The following is a 12,840-nucleotide window of genomic DNA, read 5'->3' on the forward strand; positions in this document are numbered from 1 at the left end:
ACGTCTTCTGTATCCAGACATCTTGAAATTGATTCCCCAAATCTCCTACCAGGATCAATCAGTGCACCCCTCTCCAACCCTGAAAGACCAGCATGCTGAGGTGGTTACAACCCAGGCCACCGACAGGGCCCCTTCACCCAGCTGGGGAAAACCAGGGGACTGTCAATTCAGCACAAAGGACCCAAGGCCATTCCTTCCCTGGCTTACCTTGACCCCCACTAGTATTATCCATTAGGTCTTTTCTCAGTCTGGGAGCACAGGAATTGCACCCTGGCTTTGGACGTAACAGAGCCAGACCTGGAGTATCTACAGCCCGACCGGGGACACCCGTGGGTTGAAGGAGAGCTAGTGTTGGGCTCTGTGGACGGACCCACCATTCCCAGGACAGGCTCAGCAGGTCTGAGGAGGGCGCGGATGGCCAGTTTCCTTCATCTCAGGCCACTGCTTGGTCACGGGGTGACGGCTCTTCTGTGGGGTGGGGATGAGGCTCCCAGTCACAGATCCAGAGCATCAGGACCTCCCTCAAACTCCCGTGACTCAGAGGCAGCCTCACGACACACAGGTCCGAGATACGTTCACACCATGGCGCCAGTCAGCACTTCTGAGGCACTGCCTGTGCTCAGTTCCCCGCAGGTATTCAGGTTCCCCTGAAATCCGCACAGCAACCCTGTGAACAGGGATTCTGCCTCTGCAGGTCCAGCTAGGCTCGCTGTGTGTGGCTGCAAATGCACAAATCCTCCAGCCAGACTGAGGGCCCCTCCGGGGAAGGGGTGGTGGCTTGGTTTTCTGTCCCCACCCTCGTCCCCCCCACAACACGGAGCACAGTGCCCTACACACAAGGAGCAGGGCCAGGGCGAGGGTGAGGTAAGGGGCAAACTAGGCACCCAGGATGCGAAATTTAAGGAGGCACTTTTACTCTCTCTCAGGTGCCGAGCCCACACTTGCTGACCTTGAGAGCGAGCACTGTCTTAGATTTCACACATTGGGTGCCTCAATTGCTAACCGGTCCTGGACCCGGGTAGGGAACTGGTCAAACTGGTGTGTGTGTGTGAAGCCTGCTCCTCTGCTCTCTAACCCTGTGATTGACCTTCCCCGCTCAGTGCCTCAGTTTCCACACCTGGAAAATGGACCTTATGACAATACCAAGGGTTGGCGAAGATATGGAGAAATCAGAATCCCCATACGCTGCTGGTGGGAATGTAAAATGGAAACAGCCAGGAGAACAGTTTGGCTGTTTCTCAAAAAGTTAAACACAAAACCCAGCAATTCCACTCCTAGATATCTACCTAAGAAATGAAAACACACGTCCACACAGAGATTGCACACAAATGTTCACAGCAGCATTATTACAATGGCTAAGACGTAGAAACAACCCAATTGCCCATCAGTAGGTCAATGGATAAACAAAACAGCCCATGACACCACTGTGGTATGATATGAATTGTGTCCTGCCCAAATTCTTTTGTTGAAGCCCTAACCCCAGAATGTGACTGTATCTGGAGTCAAGGCCTTTAAAGAGGTGATTAAGCTAAAACGAAGCTGTTAGGGCGGACCCTAGTCCAATCCAACTGGTGTCCTTACAAGAAGAGGAAACTGAACACAAAAAGAGACACCAGGGAGGCACGTACACAGAGAAAAGACCATGTGAGGACACAGTAAGAAGGTGGCCTTCTCCAAGCCAAGGAGAGAGACCTCAACAGCAATCAAACCTGCAGACATGTTGAATCTGGACTTCCAGCCTCCAGAACTGTGAGAAGATGTCTGTTCTTTAAGCCACCCAGTCTGTGGTATTTGGTTATGGCAGCCCCAACACACTAATACATGTGGTCTAGCCATACGATGGAATATTACTTAGCCATGAAACAATGAAGTACTGATGCATGCTATAACATGGATGAACATCAAAAACACGCCAAGTGAAAGAAGCACATGAAAGACCACATGTTATACAATTCCTTCCATATGAAATGTCAGTAAAGGCAAATATATAAAGACAGAAAGTCTAATCCGTGGTCGCCGAGGGCTGTGGGAGAGAGGGTGGGAGATGGGGATGGAGAGTGACTGAACGGGCACAGGACCTCTTTCTGGGGTGATGGAAATGTTCTGAAATTAGACTGTGGTGATGAATGCATACCGCTGTAAATATACAAAAAGTCAGTTAACTGTACACTTTAAATGGGTGGATTTGAAGTTATGTAAATTACTTCTCAAGCTATTTTCTTAATTGTGACTAATGCTAATATCTATGCTACAGAGATGCACAGGGCCTGGCACACAGCACTTGGGACTTCTTATTATGCTCAAATAAGTATCTGTTGCTCAACTGAAAGTTGCCTAAAGTGCCTCATAGTTCCTTTAGTTTTATGGAGACCTTTGGGAAACTAAACTGGGCTGCCACCTGTGATTCTGTGTCCCTAAGTGACCTGCCCCGGCCCACACAGGACCCCCCAATCAGCGACTTCTAGCTGAGGCATGCCTGCCTGATGTGGCTAAAACTGATCCGGTCTGGGATTGCACAGACCTGTGTTGGAGTTCCGGCTCTGCCCTTCCCACTATCTGCTTAGCAGGATTGCCACACAAATGACCTGCGCTATGGTGTAAGGGTGTGTGGAGCCTACACACAGTCGACATTCAATACATTGGGAAAACCCCCAACACATAAGAAGGCCCTTTGTCAGGCCCTGAATGCACACCCATCCTCGTGTTATCCTCAGTGCAGGCTGGTGACTCCACCCTCGGCGCTAATCAGTCAGGGAGGGGCCCCAGCCCTCTCGCTGGAGCTGCAGGTGCACAGAGGGTAGGAGAGGCTGCATGTGCCCGTGCCTTAAGAGCATCAGGTGTGGTGTAGGATTGCCTGACTTCCAGAAACCTTGGACAAAGGACTTCCCCACTCTGTGCTTTTTCATCTGTTAAACTGGGATAACAGAGTCCTCACAGCTCCTAGAAGTGCTGTAAGCTAACCCACAAAAGGCACTCAGCTTTGTGCCTGTGATGTCAGAAAGCAGTTGCTGCTAAGTGCCAAATGACCGTGAACTTCCTGAGAGCAGGGATGTTGTTTTCTTCCTCTGGCAGGTGCTCAGTGAGTGTTTGCTGATTGGACAGAAAAAAAGAAGGGGGGAGGGGAAGGTACTGTGATGGAGCTGGCTGGTCAGGGGAGTCCTAAGGACACAGAGGGCCTTGAGTTAGATTGTACAGAAGAGGGAAAGCCATACACTGCCATAGGATCCTGTAACCTTGGGCGAATTCCCTTATTCCTCTGAGCCTCAGTTCCCCTACGCTTGATACGGCGATCCCTCAACTTTCTTCCTGCTAGAATACTCCTTGATCCTATTAATGCACCATTAATAACATTAATAATAATGCTATTATTCTCATCCCCTCAACGTCCCCCTCCGGGGATGCCAGAGGACATTAGACTTTCTACCAGGAGACCCATAAATCCCATTTCTAAAAGTGCCAAAGTCAGGCCATGTCCCATTTCAGTGTCGACTCCTGCCCTCCGTCTTTGGAGGGTCTACCATTAACCCACCAGCGATCCAAACCGTTTCTACTCTTTGGCTCCGTGGACCCAGGAACCTTTGCTCTTGGAAACAATGTGAAGTCTTCCAGCTCTCCTGAGCTGTGTGGCTCTGGCAGAAATTCACTGCCTGCTCAGAATCAATTAAATTCCAGGCCGTTCTGCAGGATGACGTGATCTTGGCGCTCTGTTAGGGCCAGTTAGGTGAGGCCCTCTCCTCTCCACTCCTGCCTGGAGCATCCCTTCCCCTCGCTTTCTTGGCCAGGCGGGCAGTCTCTTCTTCCAGCTTCTAGCTGTCAGTCTATATCTCCCCTCCTCCAGCCCCTGTCACTCTGGCCTCTCCTTACCCCCTCTGGGCCACCACCCACCCTAAACAACGTGGCCGTGACATCCAGCTCTGACCAGGCTGGGTACAAATACCTTACAGGTGCTGTTTCCAAAAAGACAAGAGTGCAATGCAAAGCAAAATAATTTCTAAAAGTTCTCCTGCACAGGCCAGGGAGGTTCCGTGGGGGCTCCGGGTACACACAGGGGCTAAGGGAGCCTGAGGTGGCTTTTTCGTTCGAGCAGTTCAGCCCAGTCTCATATTTTAAAAACAGCGGGAAAAGTAATGTCAGCTGAAAGGAGTTTTCTGTGTGCTACTTAACTAAATGGCCCTGCAGCTGGAGAGAACCACGGGCAGACGTGCTACGATTCAAGGGCTCCCAGTGACAATGATCCTCTTTTATTGTATAAAAACAGTGATGCAGCCATTCTCCACCCTCCCGACGCCTGCTCCTCTGCCTCCTTCCCCCATTGGCTGGCAAGGCTGTTCAGCATCTTGAAAGTAGCGCCCAGCTTCTCCTCCCACCGTCTCCAACTCTGCAGCTTTCAGCCCACTGGGATTCCTTTTCTCGCCAGAGCCAGGGAGGAGAGGGTGGAGAGGGTGCCGTGCCCCCTAGAGAATGTTCTGGTAGAGACACCGATAGAGGCTTGAGAATTGTCTTGGGGGTGGGGTTTGGGGGGCTAAGGATAACAGGCACAGCTCTGGAACTGTCTTCTGTTTTGACTAAACTCACAAACACACACACGCATGCCTGTGTGCACTCACCCCTGCACTCCTTTAGCAGGGAAGCCGTCAGACTGGCCAGAAGCTCATTCTAAAAGTGTCCCTTCTCCCTCCATATTGTTGCAGGCTGGGGTGGAGCCTCCAGAAGACTTCAGAAAGACCCGGTGATGACCAAGGGCATCAGCTTTAGAATCAGACTGATCTGAGTTCGAATCTTGGCTACCTTCTCTTTGTGACCTTGAGCAAGCGCCTGACCGCTCTGAGCTTTGGTCTCCTGTCTTTAAAGTGGGGATCCACCATGGCTCTCAGTGTGCTCCTCAGGGTCACACTGAAGGACACAGTGGAGAGAGGGTGTTCAGCAGGGCGCCTGGCGCAAGGTAGGTGCTCAGCTTTTGGAAGTTGTTGCTTCTCTGTGTTTGTGGTGTGTCTGGGTGTGCAGGGAGATTTGTATTCATTCCATCTCATCAGCCAGAGTGGACAAGGCTGGGGTCTGTGGCAGGGCGGAGATGGCGGTCGGGGGGACACAAATGTCAGCCCCGCTGAGGAGTGTTTTCCTTGAGGCTTTCTGCGACACTGATTTAAACCGTCACGTTGGCCCAGCCCATGCATGCGCGCATGCGGCCTCCTCCGTGTAGACTCTGGTCCTTCCTTGGTTTTCTGCAGATGTTTTGGAGCCCAGAAGCTGCAGCTGCAGGCATCCAACCAGCCCAGAAAATCTCATTCATCTTTTTCTCTCTACCCTTCTTGACAGCAGGCTCCTTCTTTCTCCCACAGAGTCTGTTCTGGGCCCCCGACAGGGAGGATTCCCTCCCAGAGAAAGAGCTAATTCAGTTCAGCCACCCTCCAATGCCCCAGAGACACAGGAATCCGCTCCCTGCCTGGAGCTTGACAGCAAATGGTTCCCAGGATTTGGCTGGTTTCCCCCTGCCTGGTGAACCCAGAGTGGCTTTAAATCCAGGAAAGTAAACCCAGCATACGCTTCCCATTTTTCCATCCCAAACCAAGCCTGTGCACCCCTAAAGCATACTCTGAACATCTTATACCGAAGTGAGTGAATGCCTGGGTCACACTCCTTAATATCGATCCCCCATGAATCAAGAGCCCAAGCATTTCATTCACTGCAGGTTTTATGTGGTAAATACTGTTGCAGTGAAACATTGTGTAATAAGATTTAATCTCCACTAAGTGTTTCTAGTACTAGGGGACCAGAGCTGGGCAGAAAGAGGAAGAAAGTGTGCAGAACTGTGGCTTTTAACACGTAAATTGTTCACCAGGGGGTAAGGAGAGGTGTCAGCAAGAAAACTGACTCTTGGTCTTCTTTTTTGACTCCATTTTAAAGTTTGGGTGGAACGTGATGGACCGTTGCCAAGACTGTTTTTCTCCTTGGGGGCTTGTTACATGTGCGTATGTGTGAGACACACGCACACACACACACACAAATACACACACACACCATTGCCAATCAACCCCTCTTAAGTGCATGACTTCAAGCGTAGGAACAGGAAACAGGTTGGGGGTGGATGTTCTTAAAATCACAACCTGTTCGATGTAGGGCAGGGGCGGGGAATCCAGAGGACTTTCTTTTTTTCCAACTACAAATGAAACTACCTTGTCAATACCAAAAACAATGCCCACTTTATTGTCTACCACAGGGGTATGTGAGCAGTTAAGCATCCTTTCAGAACTGCGCTGTCTGGATTTGACCATGACACAGCACATTACAGTACCTGAACACTGCACCAGGGTCCCACTGTGATATTCAGGAGGAGATTTCCATGTCAGTAGTTGCTCAGACTTGCCACAAATGAGCATATATGTGTATGGGGGAGGGGGGGTAGGGAGGAGAATTGCAATGAGATGGGGACAGTTGGGGGTCTCGAAATCTACCATAAGAATCCATGCATGTTAATTACGTGGCATCTCAAGGAAACAAAGTCACATCCTAGAGGTGGTGGCAGTGATTATGATGGCGGAGGAGATGATGGTGATAACAGGTAACGTTTACTGAGAATACGCCACGTGTTAGCTCTTAGCTGTGCTAAGCTCTTTTATAAATCTCTTCTTAAGCTTCACAACAACCCAGGAGGCAGCTGCTGGAAGAATCTCCATTTTAGAGATGAGGAAACTGAGATTTAAAGAGGTATGTAATAGCCCCAAATCATAAAGCTATTAATTGAGCAGAGAATCAGGGGTGTGGGTCCTTGCTGGAGGAATCCAGCGTGGGGAACCTGACCGGAGGCCCTCTGAGGCCCTCTGACAGCATCCCCTCCTTTAAAATCAAAACTGAAGGGTCACGACCAAAATTATTCTGCTGATGAGTGGTGGAGTTGCAGGTGGGGCCTGGGGAGGCCGAGGGTTAGGAAAAAAGCAAGCGTCATGTCTGGGGAGTAAACTGGCACCCCTCCCAGTGTATCCAGTTCCACTCACTGAGTTACTGCACAAGGAGAGCTAGTTACTTCCTGGTAACAGCTGACTAACATCAGGTTGATTTTGGATTACTATTGGCAGGACCTAAAAGAAAATCTTCCTCACTTTCTTAGTGTGCTGTCTTCTTTTTGCTCTAAGGCAGAACTGGTCCCCTGGTCTGAAACTTTCCAGGACTCATTTTAGTTCAAATAAGAACCAAGCTGATTCATCTCCATAAGGCACACTGCTGTCAGTCTTACCTTCCTAAAACACCTGACACTCCCTCCTCAGAAGCCTGCCATGGCTCCCCAGTACCTACAGATTAAAAGCCAACCTCCTCCACGTCCATCCCCAAGTGTGGCGTCATCTCTTTGCACAACCTTCCCTGCATCCCCCTCTCCATCTCCCCAGAATACACACAGCTCTCAGGACGCAGTTTTAACTTCATCAGGAATAACCTCCTCTTCTCACCTGAGGCCACTAATGCTTTATCTGCCAACTCAACAACCATTTCTCCATTCACCCCTTCTGCCTTACAAGCTGAACCCCAGTTTGCTTGTGGCAGTGACGTGCCTAACTAAAAACACGGCATTGCCCCTTCCTGGTAGGGTTGGGTGGCCATGTGGCACAGTTCTGGTTGAGCTAAGGACAGAAGTCCCTGAGAGGGGTGTCCCTTTCCAAATGTAACAGTAAAGCCACACTAGGTAAATGCTCTCTGTGCCTCCCTCATCCTACTTCCCCTTTCCTGGAATGCAGATGTGAGGTCTGGAGACGCAGCAGCCACCTTCCTACCACGAGATGATAGACCTGGGGTCAAAGGCCTATACTCTAGGGGTGGCAGAGTAGAAAGACAGAGCCTGGGTCCCCAGTGGTACAGCTGAGGCATTGTCCCACCCACTTTCTTGTTGTCTGACACAAATAAGCCCCCATCTGGTTAAGTCACCGGTGGGCAGGATTTCTGTTGCTAACAGGTGAGTGCAATGATACCCGACACACCGCCAGACATTGTTCCTCCTCAGTCATGGGTCAGTTCTGATGCTACCCGCTCTGGAAAATCCTCCATGGGTCGGTCCCTCAGAACACAAGAACTGCGCCCTTCATTGTACTTCCACAGTAGTTACTTTTCTCAATTCTAGCACCTATTTCATCCTGCTTTATTTGGCCTGCTGGCTGCTCAAATTCCTAGAGGGTAAGGGGTCTTGGTCTCACTAACATGTCCATGGTGTCTGCAGCAGTGCTTTGCATCGAGGTTAGATAGATGCTTTATCTCAGCAGCACCTCTATAATGTCTGGAGTAGTGCATTGTCTGCACACGTGGAGTGTGCAGGTTCTGGGGTCTGGCACTCTGCTTGCTAGCTGTTTGGTCTTGAGCAAGTTAGAGAACCTCTCCGTGCCCGTTTCCTCATCTATAAAAAGGAGAGGATGACAGTACTTTACCCCGCAGGGTTGTCACGAAGACAAAATAGTTTAATCCTAAGCACTTAGAATGGTCTCTGGCATATAAAATTGCTTAATGACTCTAGGCTTTTATTAGTGTGATGAATCTTACAGTTGCGGAATGAACAAATAAATCAACACACAGCTGCTAAATAAATGAATTAAGAGATGAAAACTAGGAAAATTCCTGAGTTCGGACCACTGGGCCATGGTCACTCTTCCCTCTTTTCTGCCTTTACTTTTCAGTCTAACTACAACGTCCCATATCTGGGGAGCTGCTATACTGGAGTGTTGTAAGGCTTGGCTTCAAACATGGAATTTGATTTTTGCCAAGCGGCTTTGGGTAAGTTTGTTTCACCTCTCTGAGCTTCAGTTTCTTCCACACTAAACTTGGGATAATAATAGTATTTATCTCATAGGGTTATGGTGAGAATTAAATGATAAAGCATGTAAAATATACAGCATTATACCCGGCATACTGAAACAGTGTTAGCAATTGTTATCAAACACCGTCATCATTCTTTTTGTCAAATGCATGGCCTCCCACTGAATCACATGGTCCTGATGTGGATGGGACGCTTGGGGTGGGGTTGCCTTTTGGCATGTCAAGGTACACTGCATTTACGTTGGGAGAATACTTTCCTTGAGTGCCAACGAACATTTGTGGCATTTTGATTTTTTCCTTTAAACGGGGATTAGCTAATATATCCGATTTACCCCAGAACGCTGGCCTCCAAATTTTCCCCTTAAAAGCTATTAACTTCAAGTGGATCCTTAGTTGACACCAAACCTGGCCGGAAGGTACGCGTGCACGTGAGAACAATCACAGAGCAGAGTGTTTAAACAGCAATGATATTCCCACAGATCGCGGATCCAGTCACTGTCGGTGACACATTTCAATCTAGCTTGTAGATTTCCCCCCTTTGGCCTTAAAAGAAGATGTGTATACAGCTTTATATAACTTTCCCTTTAAACTTAAACCGTTATGTTAGTCCCATTCAAGCACTTGACGGCTCCATTCATCTATTTTTACCATTAAACATGCCATTTTACAAGATATTTATTCCGCTTGGTTGTCATTCAAATGCTTTTTGACATTACTGCCCCGGGACTCAAGTTCTTTAACTAACTGCCCTCATAAATAGAAAATCCCCTTTTGACGGAAATCTTGAAGAGCTCTCTGAACCTTACTCTCTTCACTTCAACAGGCATTAATTTCTGCTCTACATAAAGGAGTGAGAGTGTGTGTGTGAGTGTGTGTGTATGTGTGTGTTTTAAGAGGGTAACTGGGAGGCCTGAGCGACCCAAGGGATGAAGGGGAGGGATGCCTGATCCCCAAATCCTGCCCAACTGGGCCTGCCTCAGACTTGGGGAGCTGCTAACTTGGAGACAGAAGGCGATCATCAGGGAGCAGGTAGGGCAGAACTCTAGGGCCTGAAGAGACTTGGTGATCCCTGGGGCCCAAGCTGGGCAGCGACACTTTCAAAGGGGAGGGGTCCAGGGAAAGTCATTATTTCCTCACCTTCCTCCTCCCCCACCTCCCAGACAAACAAAAGGCCATCGCGTTAATAGCTGAAGGCAGAGAGACCCCACTGGCTTTGAAGCCGATCCATCAGGTGGAAGCCTGAGCAAATCACAACTTGGCTTCCCCGGCAAGTTTTCTCCGCAGCCTAACACACCACCCTCCTGCTCCCGGTCCTCCGCCGCCGCCTCCCGAGCTCCGCACAGCGACGAGGCCGAGGGGACCGTGCTGTGATGCTCACTGGTTTCCAACTTTCCACTCCTCTCCCAGCCTCCTGCAAAGCGGCTGGGAAAGGGGCAAGTTTGCAAAGGCGAAGATACCAAGTCCTGGGGACGCCACAAAGGAGCCGCAACACCAACAAAGATGAACCTCTCGTGGGGCAGACGAAAAGCGCCAGCTGCCGTTCCGGGGGGCGATCGTGGGCTTGGGCGGGCAGAGGCGGGCTGCGGGCAGCCGGGCCCGGGGGTCCCCAGGGTCACCCGCCGCCCCTCCCCACGCGGGCTCCCCGGCACCTGAGCGGGGCGTGGGGACAGCGCCGCACTCCGGCCCGGCCCCCGGCAGGTAGCTCGGGCGGCCGCCCGCCCGCGCCGCGCGCCTGCAGCCTGCAGCCAGCAGGAGCGCGGAGAGGAGAGGCAGCCTCAACCCACGGCGTCATGCTTCCTGCCACCACATTACGGCGAATCGTCACCGGGAGAGGGGAGAAGAGGGGAGAGCGGGGGAGGGAGGGGAGCACACACACGCAGCCCCCCGCCTGCCAGACCCCGCGGAGCCGGGGCCACGTCCCGGTGGAGTCCCCGCGGGACCGGCCCCGTTCGCACAAAGCGCCGCAGTTTGGCCGAGAAGGGAGGGAGCCGGCCACGAAATAAATAAATAAAAACAGAGTCGGGTCTACGTAACGCCCTGTCGAAAGCGGACGCCATATTTTTTTGTGGCTTATGTCGACATAGGGAAACGTAGACATGTTTTTCCTCCTCCTCCTCCTCCTCGGTCTGCCTCCCATTGATCCAAACTTGTAATCAAAACTCTTTAAAAAAAATCTCCCCCACCTCTGGATCCTCTGATCTCCTCCTACCCGCAAAAAGAGCCTGCACCCTCCCTCCCGCTCCCCCCCCTTCCAATCGCAAACCCGGCCAAGTCCCATTAACAACACATTTTCGGGAGCCGCGGCGGCGGCGGCGGCTGCGGCAGCGGTGGGAAAGTTGGGCTGGAGTGGCCGGTGCCCGGCGTGCGGGGCTTGGGGCCGGCGGCGCCGGGCGGGGGGTGCTCCGCGCCGGGGCGAAGTTTCTTACCTGCGCCGGGGCTGGGAACGCGGAGACCCGGGCTGGGAACGCGGAGACGCGGCACGGGCGTTCCAAAATGGAACTCTGCTGGCTTCCCCCACCTACTCCCCACTCCCCACCGGGCGCCCGGCTCGGGCTCCGTGGGAAAGAGGGGGAAAGCCAGCCTGCCAGACAGACAGACAGAAGAAGCCCCCGTTCGGAGAACAGTGGCCAAAATTTTTAGAAAGAAAGAAAAAAAAGAAAAAGAAAAAAAAAAGAAGGAAAAAAAAAAGGGGAAAAAAATGTCTCGATCAGTGGGGAATCTACGCCAAAACCCACATGATCTGTAACGTCAGCATGCGTATTTGCATACGATACCACCACCCGAGCTGCCACCCGGGCTCGGGTTCCGCAGAAAGTTACAAAGTGAAATTCAGCCCCCTCCGGAGACGCCGGCGAAATGTCATTTTCAGGCGGGAGCTGGGGGGGAAGCTAGCCCTAAAGGCGCTGGTTACTAGCCAAGGTTGGGGGGAGGGCAGTAAATTAACTTAAAAGTCTGAGCCCAGTAACGGACTCGGTGGAATTTCTGCGAGGGGAGGAGGGGGAGGCGCGAGCGAGATCATTGAATATTAAGCAGGACCCGGCGCGGCGGCCGCGGCCGAACCCTCCCGGTGCAATACCCATTTTCTTTATGAAAAGTTCAAGGTGTCACTGATGAGCTCAACAAACTGTTGATCTTGACCACGTGGAGTGGCAGACGGAGGGACCGCGGGGCTCGGCTGCTCGCCCCGAGCCGGCGGCACCCGGGATCCCGCGTTCCTGCCGCAGCCCAAGGGGCAGCGCGAGGGTGGGGCTGCCGCGCGCCCCCGGCTCTGCCTGCTCTTTCTCCCGCCTTCGGACTCAAAGAAATAATAATAACTTTAAAAAAAAAATTTTTTTTTTAAGCGAGACACATTTAACTCCTGGAATAGTAATGAGAGGGCTTGGGGTAGGGAGGGTAAGAAAGAGCCCCCCACTTATATAACGAGTCGAAATTAGATTACTTTTGCTGGAGAGATTCTGAGATTTCCGCTTGCGCCAGGTCTAAGGTTGGTTCAACATCCTCAAACTTTTCCCTTAAGAGCCAATAAACAAACAGACGCCCCGGGAGCTGACTTCAACTCTTGTCGGGCCAGCTTTCTCCGGGATTCTCAGACTTCGAGAAATGCACACCCCTGCGGCGCTCTCAGGGAAGTCCCTCGGAAGCGAGGCGGGTCTCTTTCGGAATTGGGACTCCGGCGTTCCGGGCGGGAGGGCATCCCTAACCGCCGCCGCCCCCTGGATCCCCTCCGGCGCCTGAGAGCAAAGGCGAGTCAGGATCGCACTGCTCTTCGCCTGCGGCCTCGGCAACCGTGAGCTTGCGTTTTGGGCGCGGTGTTCCTGCAACAGCGCTCAGCTACGGAGCTCTAAGGGATCTGGGATTCAGGGGACGCTTTGGAATCTCCCGTAGAGCAACCTGTCTGCGCCGCCCGCTCCTGCCCGGGTGGACCAGTTTCTCCTCCGTGGGCATCTCGGCTCGTTAGCATCTCCCAGGTGTGAGCTGAGCGCGAGCGCGCACGAGCCAAGCGGGGGCAAGGGGATACTGTCTGGGGTCCACTTTTGACGTCCGAGC

At 51.9% G+C, this 12,840-nt stretch overlaps 1 protein-coding gene across 4 annotated transcripts in view; it reads right to left on the reverse strand.

The window, feature by feature from the left end:
• ZHX2 (zinc fingers and homeoboxes 2) overlaps positions 1-11,613 on the reverse strand; it is a 172,574-nt gene extending 160,961 nt beyond the window's left edge. For all 4 annotated transcript variants that reach the window (XM_007188845.2, XM_007188841.2, XM_007188842.2 and 1 more), the window contains exon 1: positions 11,220-11,613. The gene's annotated coding sequence lies outside the window, so the exon portion shown is untranslated. The remainder of the gene's footprint in view (positions 1-11,219) is intronic.
• Between the last annotated feature and the right edge of the window lie 1,227 nt (positions 11,614-12,840).

This window comes from Balaenoptera acutorostrata, chromosome 17, assembly GCF_949987535.1.
Source record: "Balaenoptera acutorostrata chromosome 17, mBalAcu1.1, whole genome shotgun sequence".
In the NCBI taxonomy this organism is placed as follows: Eukaryota; Metazoa; Chordata; class Mammalia; order Artiodactyla; family Balaenopteridae; genus Balaenoptera; species Balaenoptera acutorostrata.